At 48.3% G+C, this 13791-nt stretch overlaps 1 long non-coding RNA gene across 1 annotated transcript in view; it reads right to left on the bottom strand.

The window, feature by feature from the left end:
- Positions 1 to 13183, bottom strand: part of LOC127543191 (uncharacterized) — a 46031-nt gene extending 32848 nt beyond the window's left edge. Inside the window, exon 1 of the long non-coding RNA XR_007949147.1 lies at positions 12960 to 13183. This is a non-coding gene — a long non-coding RNA (uncharacterized LOC127543191). The remainder of the gene's footprint in view (positions 1 to 12959) is intronic.
- Positions 13184 to 13791: the final 608 nt, after the last annotated feature.

The raw sequence follows: 13791 nt of genomic DNA, 5'->3' as shown, positions 1-13791 counted from the left end.
GAGAGATCCTTAACCTTTTTTTCTGTTCTGGCCCCTTTTGTCATAATCCGGAGAAGCCCAGGGGTCACCTACCTCACACTCACGTTTTTAGAACATTTAAACAAGCTCCATAAAGTTACAAATTTTATTAGAAATGGTACAGTAGAGATTGTTTTTGGTTTAGAGGTTAGACTACATGAGACATCCTTAACTTTTTCTGCCTTGGCTCCTTTTGTCATAATCTGGAGAAGCCCAGGCCCCCTTCCTTACAATCATGGAATTAGAACATTTCAAAAAGCTCCATAAAGTTACAAATTGTGTTAGAAATGGTATAGCAGAGATTGTTTTTAGTTTATATGATAGACTACATGAGAAATCCTTAACTTTTTCTGCCTTGGCCCCTTTTGTCATAATCTGGAGAAGCCCAGGGCCCCCTTTATCACAATTGTCTTTTTAAAATCTTGAAAAAAGCTCCATAAAGTTACAAATTTTACTAGAAATGGTAAAGCAGAGATTTCTTTTGGTTTATATGTTAGACTACATGAGAGATCCTTAACCTTTTTTCTGTTCTGGCCCCTTTTGTCATAATCTGGAGAAGCCCAGGGGTCACCTACCTCACAATCATGTTTTTAGAACATTTAAAAAAGCTCCATAAAATTACAAATTGTGTTAGAAATGGTACAGTACAGATTGTTTTTGGTTTATTTGTGAGAGTACATGAGAGATCCTTAATTTTTTTCTGCCCTGACACTTATGTCATAATTTGGAGAAGCCCAGGGCCCCCTTCCTCACAATCGTTTTTTTAAAACATTGAAAAAAGCTCCATAAAGTTACAAATTGTACTAGAAATGGTATAATAGAGATTGTTTTTGGTTTATAGGTTAGACTACATGAGAGATGCTTAACGTTTTTTTCTGTTCTGGCCCCTGTTGTCATAATCTGGAGAAGCCCAGAGACCCCTTCCTCACAATCATGTTTTTAAAACATTGAAAAAAGGTCCATAAAGTTACAAATTTTACTAGAAATGGTAAAGCAGAAATTTCTTTTGGTTTATATGTTAGATTACATAAGAGATCCTTAACATTTTTTCTGCCCTTGCCCCTTTTTTTCGTGATCTGGAGAAGCCCAGGTCCCCCTTCCTCACAATAATGTTTATTAGAACATTTAAAAAAGCTCCATAGTGTTACAAATTGTGTTAGAAATGGTAGAGGTTGTTTTTGGTTTATATGTGAGACTACATGAGAGATCCTTAACCTTTTTTTCTGTTCTGGTCAATTTTTTCATAATCTGGAAAAGCCCAGGGCCACCTTCCTCATAATCATGGTATTAGAACATTTAAAAAAGCTCCATAAAGTGACAAATTGTGTTAGAAACGGTATAGTAGAGATTCTTTTTGGTTTATTGGTTAGACTACATGAGAGATCCTTAACCTTTTTTGCTGTTCTGGCCCCTTTTGTCATAATTTAGAGAAGGCCAGGGGTCCCCTTCCTTTCTAACAATCATGTTTTTAAAACATTTACAAAAGCTACAGAAAGTTAAAATCGTAGTAGAAATGGGATAGCGGACATTGCTTTTGGTTTATATGTTACACTACGTGAGAGATACTTAACCTTTTTTTCTGTTCTGGCCTCTTTTGTCATAATCTGGAGAAGCCCAGGACCCCCTTCCTCACAATCATGGTATTAGAACATTTTAAAAAGTTCCATAGTGTTAGAAATTGTGTTAGAAATGGTATAATAGAGATTGTTTTTGGTTTACAGGTTAGACTACATGAGAGATCCTTAACCTTTTTTCTGAACTAGCCCCTTTTGTCATAATCTGGAGAAGCCCAGGGTCACCTACCTCACAATCACTTTTTTTAAAAAACATTGAGAAAAGCTCCATAAAGTTACAATTGTATTAGAAATGGTACAGTAGAGATTGTTTTTGGTTTAGAGGTTAGACTACATGAGACATCCTTAATCTGTTTTTTTCTTCCCTGGCCCCTTTTGTCATAATCCGGAGAAGCCCAGGGGTCACCTACCTCACAGTCACGTTTTTAGAACTTTTAAAAAAGCTCCATCAAGGTACAAATTTTATTAGAAATGGTACAGTAGAGATTGTTTTTGGTTTAGAGGTTAGACTACATGAGACATCCTTAACTTTTTCTGACTTAGCCCCTTTTGTCATAATCTGGAGAAATCTAGGGCCCACTTTCTCACAATCGTCTTTTTCAAACATTGAAAAAAGCTCTATAAAGTTACAAATTTTACTAGAAATGGTAAAGCAGAGATTGTTTTTGGCTTATATGTTAGACTACATGAGAGATCCTTAACCTTTTTTCTGAACTAGCCCCTTTTGTCATAATCTGGAGAAGCCCAGGGGTCACCTATCTCACAATCATTTTTTCTAAAACATTGAGAAAAGCTCCATAAAGTTACAATTGTATTAGAAATGGTATAGTAGAGATTGTTTTTGGTTTAGACGTTAGTCTATAGGAGAGATCCTTAACCATTTTTTCTGAACTAGCCCCTTTTGTCATAATCTGGAGAAGCCCAGGGCCCCCTTCCTCACAATCATGTTTTTAGAACATTTAAACAAGCTCCATAAAGTTACAAATTTTACTAGAAATGATTTAGCAGAGATTGTTTTTAGTTTATATGTTAGACTAGATGAGAGATCCTTAACCTTTTTTTCTGTTCTGGCCCCTTTTGTCTCAATCTGGAGAAGCCCAGGGCCCCCTTCCTCCCAATCATGTTTTTAGAACATATAAACAAGCTCCATAAAGTTCCAAATTTTATTAGAAATGGTACAGAAGAGATTGTTTTTGGTTTAGAGGTTAGACTACAGGAGAGATCCTTAACTTTTTCTGCCTTGGCCCCTTTTGTCATAATCTGGAGAAGCCCAGGGTCGCCTTTCTCACAATCATGTTTTTAAAACATTGAAAAAAGGTCCATAAAGTTACAAATTTAACTACAAATGGTATAGCAGAGATTGTTTTTGGTTTACAGGTAGACTACATGAGAGATCCTTAACCTTTGTTCTGCCTTGGCCCCTTTTTTTCATGATCTGGAGAAGCCCAGGGCCCCCTTCCTCACAATCCTGTTTTTAAAACTTATTTTAAAGAACCACACAAGCTTACAAATTGTATTGAAAACCAGTGGTGGAAATGTAAACCAATGCAAGTTTGCACACCCCAGCTCAGGAGGAGCCCTTGGCCTGGATGGTCTCATGACCTCCATTGACAACAGTCCAGAATTCTATTAACAATCAGTTAACTGCCCTGTACAGAGTAGAATGAACCCAGGTTCTCTGGCTCCAGGCTGGGTACTCTGCTGCCTCTAGCCCCCCTAGGCTTTAAAGGCACCTTCTCCCAAATGTCAGGGGGAGGGCAGGCTCCATTATTGCCAGGTTCTCCCCTCTCCAGTCATCTCTGGGAAAGATAGCCCCTTGTCCCTACAAATTGTTTCCAAATCTGAGGGTTCTTGGAACCCAGCTCCCCTAACTCTCTCACTTTACAGATAAGGAAACTGGGGCTCCCAAAGAAGTGACTTGCCTAAGTTGGAAGGTGGCCTTCTCTCCAGGCCTAGGGTTGCCATTCAATTCTCTGAGAATCCATGCACTTGATCTACCAGATTCAGTTTCCTCAGCAAACTCCCTCTTCCCCATCTGATGATCCAATGGAATCCTTTTTCAGAGCCTCTCAATGAACACAGAGGTGCTAGGTCTTTCTGCATGTACTGGTTGCTGGGCAACTAATTTGCAAGTGAATTGTTACTACTCCCTCCCCACCCCCCAATTTTCTTGGCCACACAATCTGCCCTGTGATTGTCACTATGTTTAAAGAAATGATACACCTCCCCACCCCAAAATCTATCCACATGTGGACTCCAAATAAAAACCCTGTGATTACACATTCCAAATCTGACCCCTTTGCATAATGGGAAACTGAGGCTCAGAGACAGGGAAACTTGGGACTGTCATGGCCGCGGGGATGTTGTTTAGAGAGCAAGTGTGACTTCTCTGATTTTACAGATGGAGATAGCAAGGCCCAAACGATGAAGTGACTAGCCAAAGACAAATTCCCCATACTCCGAGCTGTGCACAAGGTAGAGTCAGGACTGTACAAGGCTCTAGGGTTGGAAGTCTGGGACTTAATCAGAGAAAAGGGAGCAGATGCTAAATGAATTTCCCAGGTAGAGGCCCCACGGGGGGGAGGATATCTTTTAGATTCACTCAGGGGACTAAGCCCTATTCATTAGAGCGGACCACCAGGATCGCCCTCCTCTAAGTATTTCCAGTTCATTTAACATCTGGCCCATTTTCTCTAATGAAGCTGGGTGATGGCTAAACGTGATAGAAACAAGATGGGAGATAACCAAGTTCCCCCGGACTCCCCACAGAGAAAGGAAAGCTAGTGGATGCCCCTGGCCCACCCCATTTCCTCGGGGCTTATGGGAGTATATGGAAACGAGGCAAGCAAGGAGATACAACATACATCTTTAGAGGAAGTCTCCATAGTGGAACCACAGAAATACTAAGAAACCTTTACAGATATCCAAATTGGGGTAGGGGGTCTTTTGAAAGCCTTTCCTATGGGGGGAAACTTTAAAATGGACATTTATATAGTGCTTTAAGGAACACTGTGAAGGGAAGAGTAAAATAATCCCCATTTTATGGAAAGGAATGAATATAAAAGAACTTTCCCAAGGAGCTATTTTGCCAGAGCTAGGCCTAGGCCTTTTAGGGCAGTCATCTGCCTCCTAGCCCCCTCCCCCCTCCAGGACTTAGGTCACAAGTCCCATTGTGATCTGGGCCCCGTGCAGCAGTCATGGCCTTGCTCTGATTGGCTGTTGAGACTATAAAATCAGCTGCAGGGGCCCCAAGGCCCTCATACAACAAAGGGGCTGTAGAGCGGAGACTTCCTGTGTTATTTGGGCCTGTTACACTCCCCCGCTCAGGGACCATCAAGTTAGCTGCAACTTTTTTTATTTCTTTCTAAAGATGGGACGCAGCAAGAAAGTATCCACCCCACCCCGTCAAGTTATCACCCTGAAGCCGACCAAGACACTTCGTTGGATAGATCACATCCATCCCAAAGAAGTCAAGGAAGGCGGCACAAAGGCGAGTTCTCTGGTTATCCCCAAACCGCCCCAGCAGCCTCTACACTGGGCCCCACCAGGTGGCCCCAACAATCGCAACGGACCTTTCTTCATGGGATTTACGAACACCAAGGCCGAAGACACCGCATCCCAACTTCCAGATCTACCTGTGGAAGCAGACAGCATGGCATCCGTCCCCGGGAGGCAGTTTCAGAACGAGGATATGTGGCCCCAGTTGTCTCCCCAGTGGGGTACCGGCCCCATCAGCATCCAGCCGGAGGGTAGCAACCTCCTGACACGAACTTTTCAAAGGAGGGAAGCCAGACCCCGTCCTCCCAACTGGGGTCGATGGCCTCCGATGTCTTTCCTGTTACCCTGCATGGATGGCATGCCCTTTCTGGGCAACAGGATGCATTTCTAACAACAGGGGGGCCATGACAAAGGGGAGAAGGAGGAAGTGAGTTAGGGCCTCAGTGGGGACTTGTTTCCCACCATGTTGACTGCTGTTGATGGATGTATCCAGGAAAAATAAACTGGGATGGCCTATGAATTGTGTTTTCTTATATTTTGTAACCTGGGAGGGCCTTTGGGCAGTGGGAAAGGGACTGGGTTACCTGAGGGTGCAGCACATTGGAGTCCCCTAAGCTTATGGTCTCCCAAGGTTCTGGAAGGACTGGGTTTAGAGTGGGGCTGTCCCTGTTGGGGGCGGGGAGCGATTGGGAAGGTTTGTAGACTTCCTGGGAGGTCCTGGGTAACTGGAAGGGGCCCAGTCAAATGAGGGTGGAGCACATCGGAGACCCTAAACCCATTGTCTTCCAAGGTTCTGGAAAGGTAAGGTTGAGAGTGGGCAGTCCCTGTTGTGGGGAGAGATTTTGGGGGGGAAGGGTTAGAGTTCCTGGAAGGACTTGGGGGTACAGGGAAGGGGGCTGGTGGTTAACTGATGGTAGAACACATCTGAGACCCCAAAACTCTTTGTCTTACCAGGTTCTGGAAGGACTGGGTTTAGAGTGGGTCTCTCCCTGTTGGGGGTAGAGATCTGGGGGTGGAGAGAATTGAAGAACTTCCTGGGAGGGTCTGGATAGCAGAAAGGGGGGGGTAGGGTCAATGTTCCCAAACTTGTTCTTCCAAGCTTCTTAAAGAACTGGATAGTGGGGCTGTCCCTGTTGTGGGGGTGGGGAAAGAAGAGTTGAAGACTTCCTGGGAGGAGGGCCTGGGTGGTTGGAAGGAACTTGGTCAACTGACAGTGGAGGACATCTGAGACCCCTAAACTCATTGTCTTTCAAGCTTCAGGAAAGGTAGGATTGAGAATGGGGCTGTCCCTGTTGTGGGGAGAAGGGTTAGAGTTCCTGGAAGGGCCTGGGTAATGTTGGGAAGCGGGCTGGTCAGCTGAGGAATACACATCAAGAGTCCCCTAAACTCATTGTCTCCCAAGCCTCTGGGAGTACTGGGGAGAGTGGGGCTGTCCCTGTTGGGGGCAGTGATTTTTGTGGGAGGGAAAACGTGAAGACATCTTGGGAGGGCCTGGGTAGTGGGAATGGGGCTGGTCAACTGAGGGTGGAGCTCACTGGAGACCCCAAAACTCTTTGTCTTTCCAGGTTCTGGAAGGACTGGGTTTAGAGTGGGGCTGTCCCTGTTGGGGGGGCAGAGATTGGTGGGGGAGAATTCATAAAGATTTTCTGGATAGCAGGAAGGGGGCTGGTCAACTGAGGGTGGAGCACATCAGAGTCCCCCTAAAGCCATTGTCTTCCAAGGTTCTAGAAGGGTTGGGTTTAGGGTGGGGCTGTCACTGTTGCGGGGGGGGGGGGGGGGGGGGGGGGGGAGTGATTCAGAGAGGGGAGAAGGTTTTAATTCTTCCTGGAAGGGCCTGGGTAGGGGGAATGGGGGAAAATGGGGCTGATCAGCTGCTGGTGGAGCACATCGAAGTCCCCTAAACCTATTGTTTTCCAAGATTCTGGAAGAAACGGTTTGGAAGTTGGGCTGTCCCAGTTAGGGGAGAGATTTTGGGGGAGAAAGAAGGGTTGAAGACTTCCTGGGAGGAACTGTGTAACTGGATGGGGCCTAGTCAACCAAGGGTGGAGCACATCAAGGCCCCCAAAACTGTCTTTCCAGGTTCTGGAAGAATTGAGTTAGAATGGGGCTGTCCCTGTTGGGGGGAGAGATTTTGAGGAAGAGAAGGCTTGAAAACTTCCTGGGAGGGCCTGGCCAGTGGGAAAGGAGGCTGGTCAACTGAGGGTGGAGCAAATCTGAGACCCCTAAACTCACTGTCTTAAGTAATGAAGGACAGGGGTTAGAATGGGGCTGTCCCTGTTGGAGAGAGAGATTTTGGGGGGGGGGAGAAGGCTTGAAGACTTCCTGAGAGAAACTAGGTAGCGGAACGAGGCCTGGTCAACTGAAAATGAAGCACATCGGAGACCCCTAAATTCATTGTCTTCCTAGCTTCAGGAGAGGTAGGATTAAAAATGTCCCTGTTGGGGGAGAGATTTTGGGGGAGGAGAATGGTTAAAGCATTCCTGGAAGGGCCTGGGTACCAGGAAATGGGGGGGAGGGTGGAATACATGTGAGACCCCTAAAATCATTGTCTTCTAAGTAATGAAGGACTGGTTTAGAGTGAGGATGTCCCTGTTAGGGGGAGAGATTTTGGGGGAGAAGAAGGCTTGAAGACTTCCTGGGAAGGTCTGGGTATCTGGAAGGAGCTTGGTCAACTGAGGGTGGAGCTCATTGGAAACCCCAAAACTCTTTGTCTTTCCAGGTTCTGGAAGGACTGGGTTTAGAGTGGGGCTGTCCCTGTTGGGAGGCAGAGATTGGTGGGGGAGAATTCATAAAGATTTTCTGGATAGCAGGAAGAGGGCTGGTCAACTGAGGGTGGAGCACATCAGAGTCCCCCTAAAGCCATTGTCTTCCAAGGTTCTAGAAGGGTTGGGTTTAGGGTGGGGCTGTCACTGTTGCGGGCGGGGGGGGTGGGGGGGGTGGGGTGAGTGATTCAGAGAGGCAGGGGGAGGTTTTAATTCTTCCTGGAAGGGCCTGGGTAGGGGGAATGGGGGGGAATGGGGCTGGTCAGCTGCTGGTGGAGTACATCGAAGTCCCCTAAACCTATTGTCTTCCAAGGTTCTGGAAGAAATGGGTTTGGGAGTTGGGCTGTCCCAGTTTAAGGGGAGAGATTTTAGGGTGAAAGGCTTGAAGACTTCCTGAGAGGAACTAGGTAGCGGGACGAGGCCTGGTCAACTGAAAATGAAGCACATCGGAGACCCCAAAACGCTTTCCACGTTCTGGAAGAATTGGGTATGTGTGGGGCTGTCCCAGTTGTGGGGAGAAATTTTGGAGGAGAAAGAAGGCTTGAAGACTTCCTGGGAGGGACTGGGTAGTGGTAAGGGGGCTGGTCAACTGAGGGTGGAGTGCATTGAAGACCCCAAAACTCATTGTCTTCCAAGATTCTGGAGGGGCTGGGTTGATAAAGGGGCAGTCCCTGTTGGGGGGGATAGATTTTGGGGGGGCAAAGAGCATGTGAAGAGTTCCTAAGAGGGCCTGGGTGGCAGGAAAGCAGATGGTCAACTGAGGGTGGAGCACATCTGAGACCCCTAAACTCATTGCCTTCCAAACTTCAGGAAACTTAGGGTTGATAGTGGGGCTGTCCCTATTGGAGGAAGATATTATGGGGGGAAGAGAAGGCTTAATGACTTCCTGGGAGGGCCTGGGTGGCAGGAAAGGGGCTGGTCAACTGACAGAGGACATCGAAGACCCCTGAACTCATTGTCTTCCAGGCTTCAAGAAATACAGGGTTGAGTGTTGCTATCCCTGTTGGGGGGAGAGAATTGGGAGGTAAGAAGGATTAAAATCTTCCTGGAAGTGCCTGGGTACAGGGAAGGGGGCTGGTCAACTGAGGGTGGAGCACATCGGAGACCCCTAAACTCACTGTCTTCCTAAGAAATGAAGGACTGGGGTTAGAATGGGGCTGTCCCTGCTGGGGCAGAGATTGGAGGGAGGAGAGGTGGCTTGAAGACTTCCTGGGAGACCGTTGTTCAATGGAGGGTGGAGCATATCAGAGTCCCTAATGCTCTGTCTTCCAAGGTTTTGGAAGGGTTGGGTTTAGAGTGGGCCTGTTGGGGGGAGAGATTTTAGGGGAGACAAGGCTTGAAGACTTGTTGGGAGGGCCTGGGTAGCTTAAAGGGGCCCAGTCAATTAAGGGTGGAGCACATCGAAGTTTGCCTTCCAAACATCAGGAAACTAAGGGATGATAGTGGGACTGCCCCTGTTGGGGAAAGAGATTGGGGGGAGGAGAAGGCTTGAAGACTTCCTGGGAGGCCCTTGGTAACCATAAGGAGGCTGTTCAACTGAAGGTGAAGCACATCAGAGACACCAAAACTCATATTGCCTTCCAAACTTCAGGAAATGTAGGGCTGATAGTGGGGCTGTCCCTGTTGGGGGGAGAGAATTGTGGGCGGGAAGAAGGTTTGAAGACTTCCTGGGTCTGGGTGGTTGGAAGGGGCCTGGTCAACTGAGGGTGGAACACATCGGAGACCCCTAAACCCATTGTTTCCCAAGGTTCTGGAAGAAACGGTTTGGAAGTTGGGCTGTCCCAGTTAGGGGAGAGATTTTGGGGGAGAAAGAAGGGTTGAAGACTTCCTCGGAGGAACTGTGTAACTGGATGGGGCCTAGTCAACCGAGGGTGGAGCACATCGGGGACCCCAAAACTCTGTCTTTCCAGGTTCTGGAAGAATTGTGTTAGAATGGGGCTGCCCCTGTTGGGGGAGAGATTTTGAGGAAGAGAAGGCTTGAAAACTTCCTGGGAGGGCCTGGCTATTGGGAAAGGGGGCTGGTCAACTGAGGGTGGAGCACATTGGAGACCCCTAAACTCACTGTCTTCCTAAGTAATGAAGGACAAGGGTTAGAATGAGGCTGTCCCTGTTGGAGGGGAGAAGGCTTAAAGACTTCCTGGGAGGGCCTGGGTGGCAAGAAGGAGGCTGGTCAACTGACGGTGGAGGACATTGAAGACCCCTGAACTCATTGTCTTCCAAGCTTCAAGAAATGTAGGGCTAAGAATGTTGCTGTCCCTATTGGGGGGAGAGAATTGGGAGGTAAGAAGGCTTGAAAACTTCCTGGGAGGGCCTTGGTACAGGGAAGGGGGCTGGTCAACTGAGGGTGGAGCACATCTGAGACCCTAAACTCACTGTCTTCCTAAGTAATGAAGGACAGGGGTTAGAATGGGGCTGTCCCTGTTGGGGTGAGAGACTTTTGGGGAGAGAAGGCTTGGAAGACTTCTTGGGAGGGCCTGGGTGGCAGGAAGGAGGCTGATCAGCTGAGAATGGAGCACATCAGATTCCAAAACACTTTTGTCTTTCAAACTTCAAGAAACTTAGGGATGGTAGTGGGACTGTCTATTGGGGGGAGAGATTTTGGGGAGGAGAAAAGGCTTGAAGACTTCCTAGGAGGGCCTGGATGACAGGAAAGGGGCTGGTCAACTGAGGGTGGAGTGCATCTGAGACCCCAAAACTACTGTCTTCCAAGATTCTGGAGGGGCTGGGTTGATGGTGGGGCTGTCCCTGTGGGGGGAGAGATTTGGGGGGTGGAAGAGAAGGCTTGAGGACTTCCTGGGAGGGCCTCGGTGGCAGGAAAGGATCTGGTTAACTGATGATGGAGGACATCGAAGACCCTTGAACTCAATGTCTTCCAAGGTTCTAGAAGGGTTGGGTTTAGAATGGGGCTGTTCCTGTTGTGGGGAGAGAATTGGGGAGGGGAGAAGACTTAAAGACTTCCTGGGAGGGCCTGGGTGGCTGGAAGGGCCTGGTCAAGTAAGGGTGAAGCACATCAAAGATCCCTAAACTCTGTCTTCCAAGCTTCAGGAAATAGAGGGTTAAAAGTGGGGCTGTCCCTGTTGGGGGAAGAGATTTAGAAGGGGAAAAGGTTTGAAGACTTCCTAGGATTCCTGGGTAGCAGGAAGGGGGCTGAGAAACTGAGAGTGGAGCACATCAGAGTCCCCTAAACTCATTGTCTTCCAAGCTTCTGGAAGAATTGGGTTTGTGTGGGGCTGTCCGTGTTGTGGGGTGAGAATTGGAGCAGGGAGAAACCTTGAAGCCTTCCTGGGAGGGTCTGGGCAGCAGGAAGGGGCCTGGTCAACTAAGGGTGAAGCATTTTGGAGACCCCAAAACTCTTTTCAGGTTCTGCAAGGACTGGGCTGAGAGTGGGTCTGTCCCTTTTGGGAGGAGATATTTTTGGGGGGAGAAAAGACTTGAAGACTTCCTGGGAAGGTCTGGGGAAAGGGCCTGGCCAACTGAGGATGTAGCACATTGGAGACCCCAAAACTCTTTGTCTTCCTAGGTTATGGAAGGACTGGGGTTAGACTGGGGCTGTCCCTGTTGGGGGGCAGGAACTGGGCGTGTAGAAGGCTTGGAGACTTCCTGGGAGGCCCTTGAGAGCTGTAAGGGGACTCATCTCATTGCCTTCCAAACTTCAGGAAACAGGGTTGATAGTGGGGCTGTCTCTGTTGGGGGGAGAGATTTTGGGAGGGGAAGAAGGGTTGAAGACTTCCTGGGAGGGCTAGATGGCAGGAAGGGGCCTGGTCAACTGAGGGTGAAGCACATTGGAGACCCCAAAACTCATTGTCTTCAAGCTTCTGGAGGGGCTGGGTTGATGGTGGGGCTGTCCCTGTGGGGAAAGAGATTTTTGTGGGGAGAGAAGGTGTGAAGACTTTTTGGGAGGGCCTGGGTAGCTGGAAGGCACCTGGTCAACAAAGTATAGCACATCAGAGACTCCAAAACTCTTTCTTTACAGGTTCTGGAAGAATTGGGTTTATGTGGGGGCTTCTTCCCTGTTGGGGGAAGATACTTTGCGGGGAAGAAAAGGCTTGAGGACTTCCTAGGAAGGTCTGGGCATCTGGAAGGGGCCTGGCCAGCTAAGGGTGGAGCACATTGGAGACCCCAAAACTCTTTGTCTTCCAAGCTTCAGGGAAATACAGGGTTAAGAATGGGGCTATTCCTGTTGGGGGAGAGATTTTTTTGGCCGGGAGAAGGCTTGAAGACTTCCTGGGAGAGCCTGGATAGTGGTAAGGGGCCCAGTCAACTGAGGGTGGAGCACATTGGAGGTTCTGGAAGAAATGGGTTGGGAGTGGGGTTGTCCCTGTTGGGGGAGAGATTTTGGGGGAGAAGGAAGGCTCAAAGACTTCCTGGGAAGCCCTTGGTAGCCATAAAGGGGCTGGTGTTCGGAGTGTGGAGCACATCGGCGTCCCCTAAACTCACTGCCTTCCAAGGTTCTTCAAGGACTTGGTTGAGAGTGGGGCTGTCGCTGCTGGTGGAGGGATTGTGGGAGAAGGTTTGGAGACTTTTCACAGTGGTAGGGGAATCCGAGGGACTCTTTCTAAGGGAGGGTGCACTTGGCAGTGTGTATTTTGCCTCTGTCACTTACTGCCTGAAGCAAATCATCAAACTTTGGGGGATTTCCCGTTCTCTCTCCATAAAATGAAGCTGTTGAAGCAGAGGAGAGAGCATCGGGTCTGAACCCAGAGGGTCTGAATTGAAACTGTACCCCTGCCCCCACCCTTGAGATCTTGGAGAAAGAACTTGTTCTTTCTGGGTCTCAATTTTCTCAAGGACGGGGAAGTTGTTTCTGAGGTTCCTTCTAGCTCCAGATCTTTGATTCTGCCATCTCCAAGGTAATGGAATGGTGGCAGTACAGAAGTGTCTAACCTCGTCATTTTACAAGTGGGGAAACTGAGGCGCACAAAGAGATCATAGGTTTGGAGCTAGAAGGAAGCTCAGAAACAATTTTCCTCCTATTTTATAGATGAGGAAGTTATGTTTAGAGAGTTTTGCTGATTTCTCCAAGGTCACACACAGGTAATAAGTAACCAAGCTGGGATTTCCGTGATTACAAGGCCTCTGATTCCCCGCCGGAGTCGTACCATCTTACCTGGTCCTCTTTCCTCTCTGTTGCTCCCCCATGTCCTCAGTAGATGTCCTTTTGGCCTTCTGGGAGACGCTCTGAGAGCCCTCTGTGAACCATCTGAGGGGTATCCCAGAGGCAGAAGACGTCTGGCCCAAGCCTCTTCCCAGTTATCTAGAGAAATGAAACATGGCAGTTTGGCTAGAGGGAAGGCCTAGCTTCAAATACCGCCAACATTAGTGACCCGACCCTGGGCCGATATCCTCCTGCCTCAGTGTTTCCGTTTCTCCCTCAACCTCCAAAAGCTCTTGAATCCTATGGATTTGTCACAGAAGAGACTCTTGGGAAACCTGGAAACATTCCCTGGCCAGTGGCTTTCCTCTATAAGGTCCAAGAAGAGACTGTTTTTTCTCTTTTTCCCCCTTCCCCCTCCAAGAAAATGGAGTAGCCCTTTGGAGCTGGGAAAAGCCCCACTAATGATCAGAGCAGCTCCTGGGAGAGGTCCTGCCCAACTGCCCAAGGAACCCATACCTGAGAACGGTGCTTCCTTGCTTGGAACTTGTACGGGAGGGGGTCCAAGCCCAGGGCCCCCTGGGGCCTAAGGGCACTGAGTCTGAGGGCCATGGCTTGCCAGGCCTAGGCCTTTTAAAGCAGAGAATCCAACTGTCAAGCAGGTCATGGGAAGCATTTCTGCCACAAGGGGGCTCCATTCCCCCATTATTAAGATCACCACCAAAGCTTTTTCAAGACTTTTTATTGGGTCATTTCAAACAAGGACCCCCAAACCTTCAGTCCCTTTGCCCCATTTTCCCATGGGACTCCAGGTTGGGAGAGGGAGGTTCTCCATGGAACCTCCTAG

This window comes from Antechinus flavipes, chromosome X, assembly GCF_016432865.1.
Source record: "Antechinus flavipes isolate AdamAnt ecotype Samford, QLD, Australia chromosome X, AdamAnt_v2, whole genome shotgun sequence".
NCBI classification, from domain to species: Eukaryota; Metazoa; Chordata; class Mammalia; order Dasyuromorphia; family Dasyuridae; genus Antechinus; species Antechinus flavipes.
Note: the sequence above shows the minus strand (reverse complement) of the source record. Positions and strands in the feature narration are given on the sequence as shown.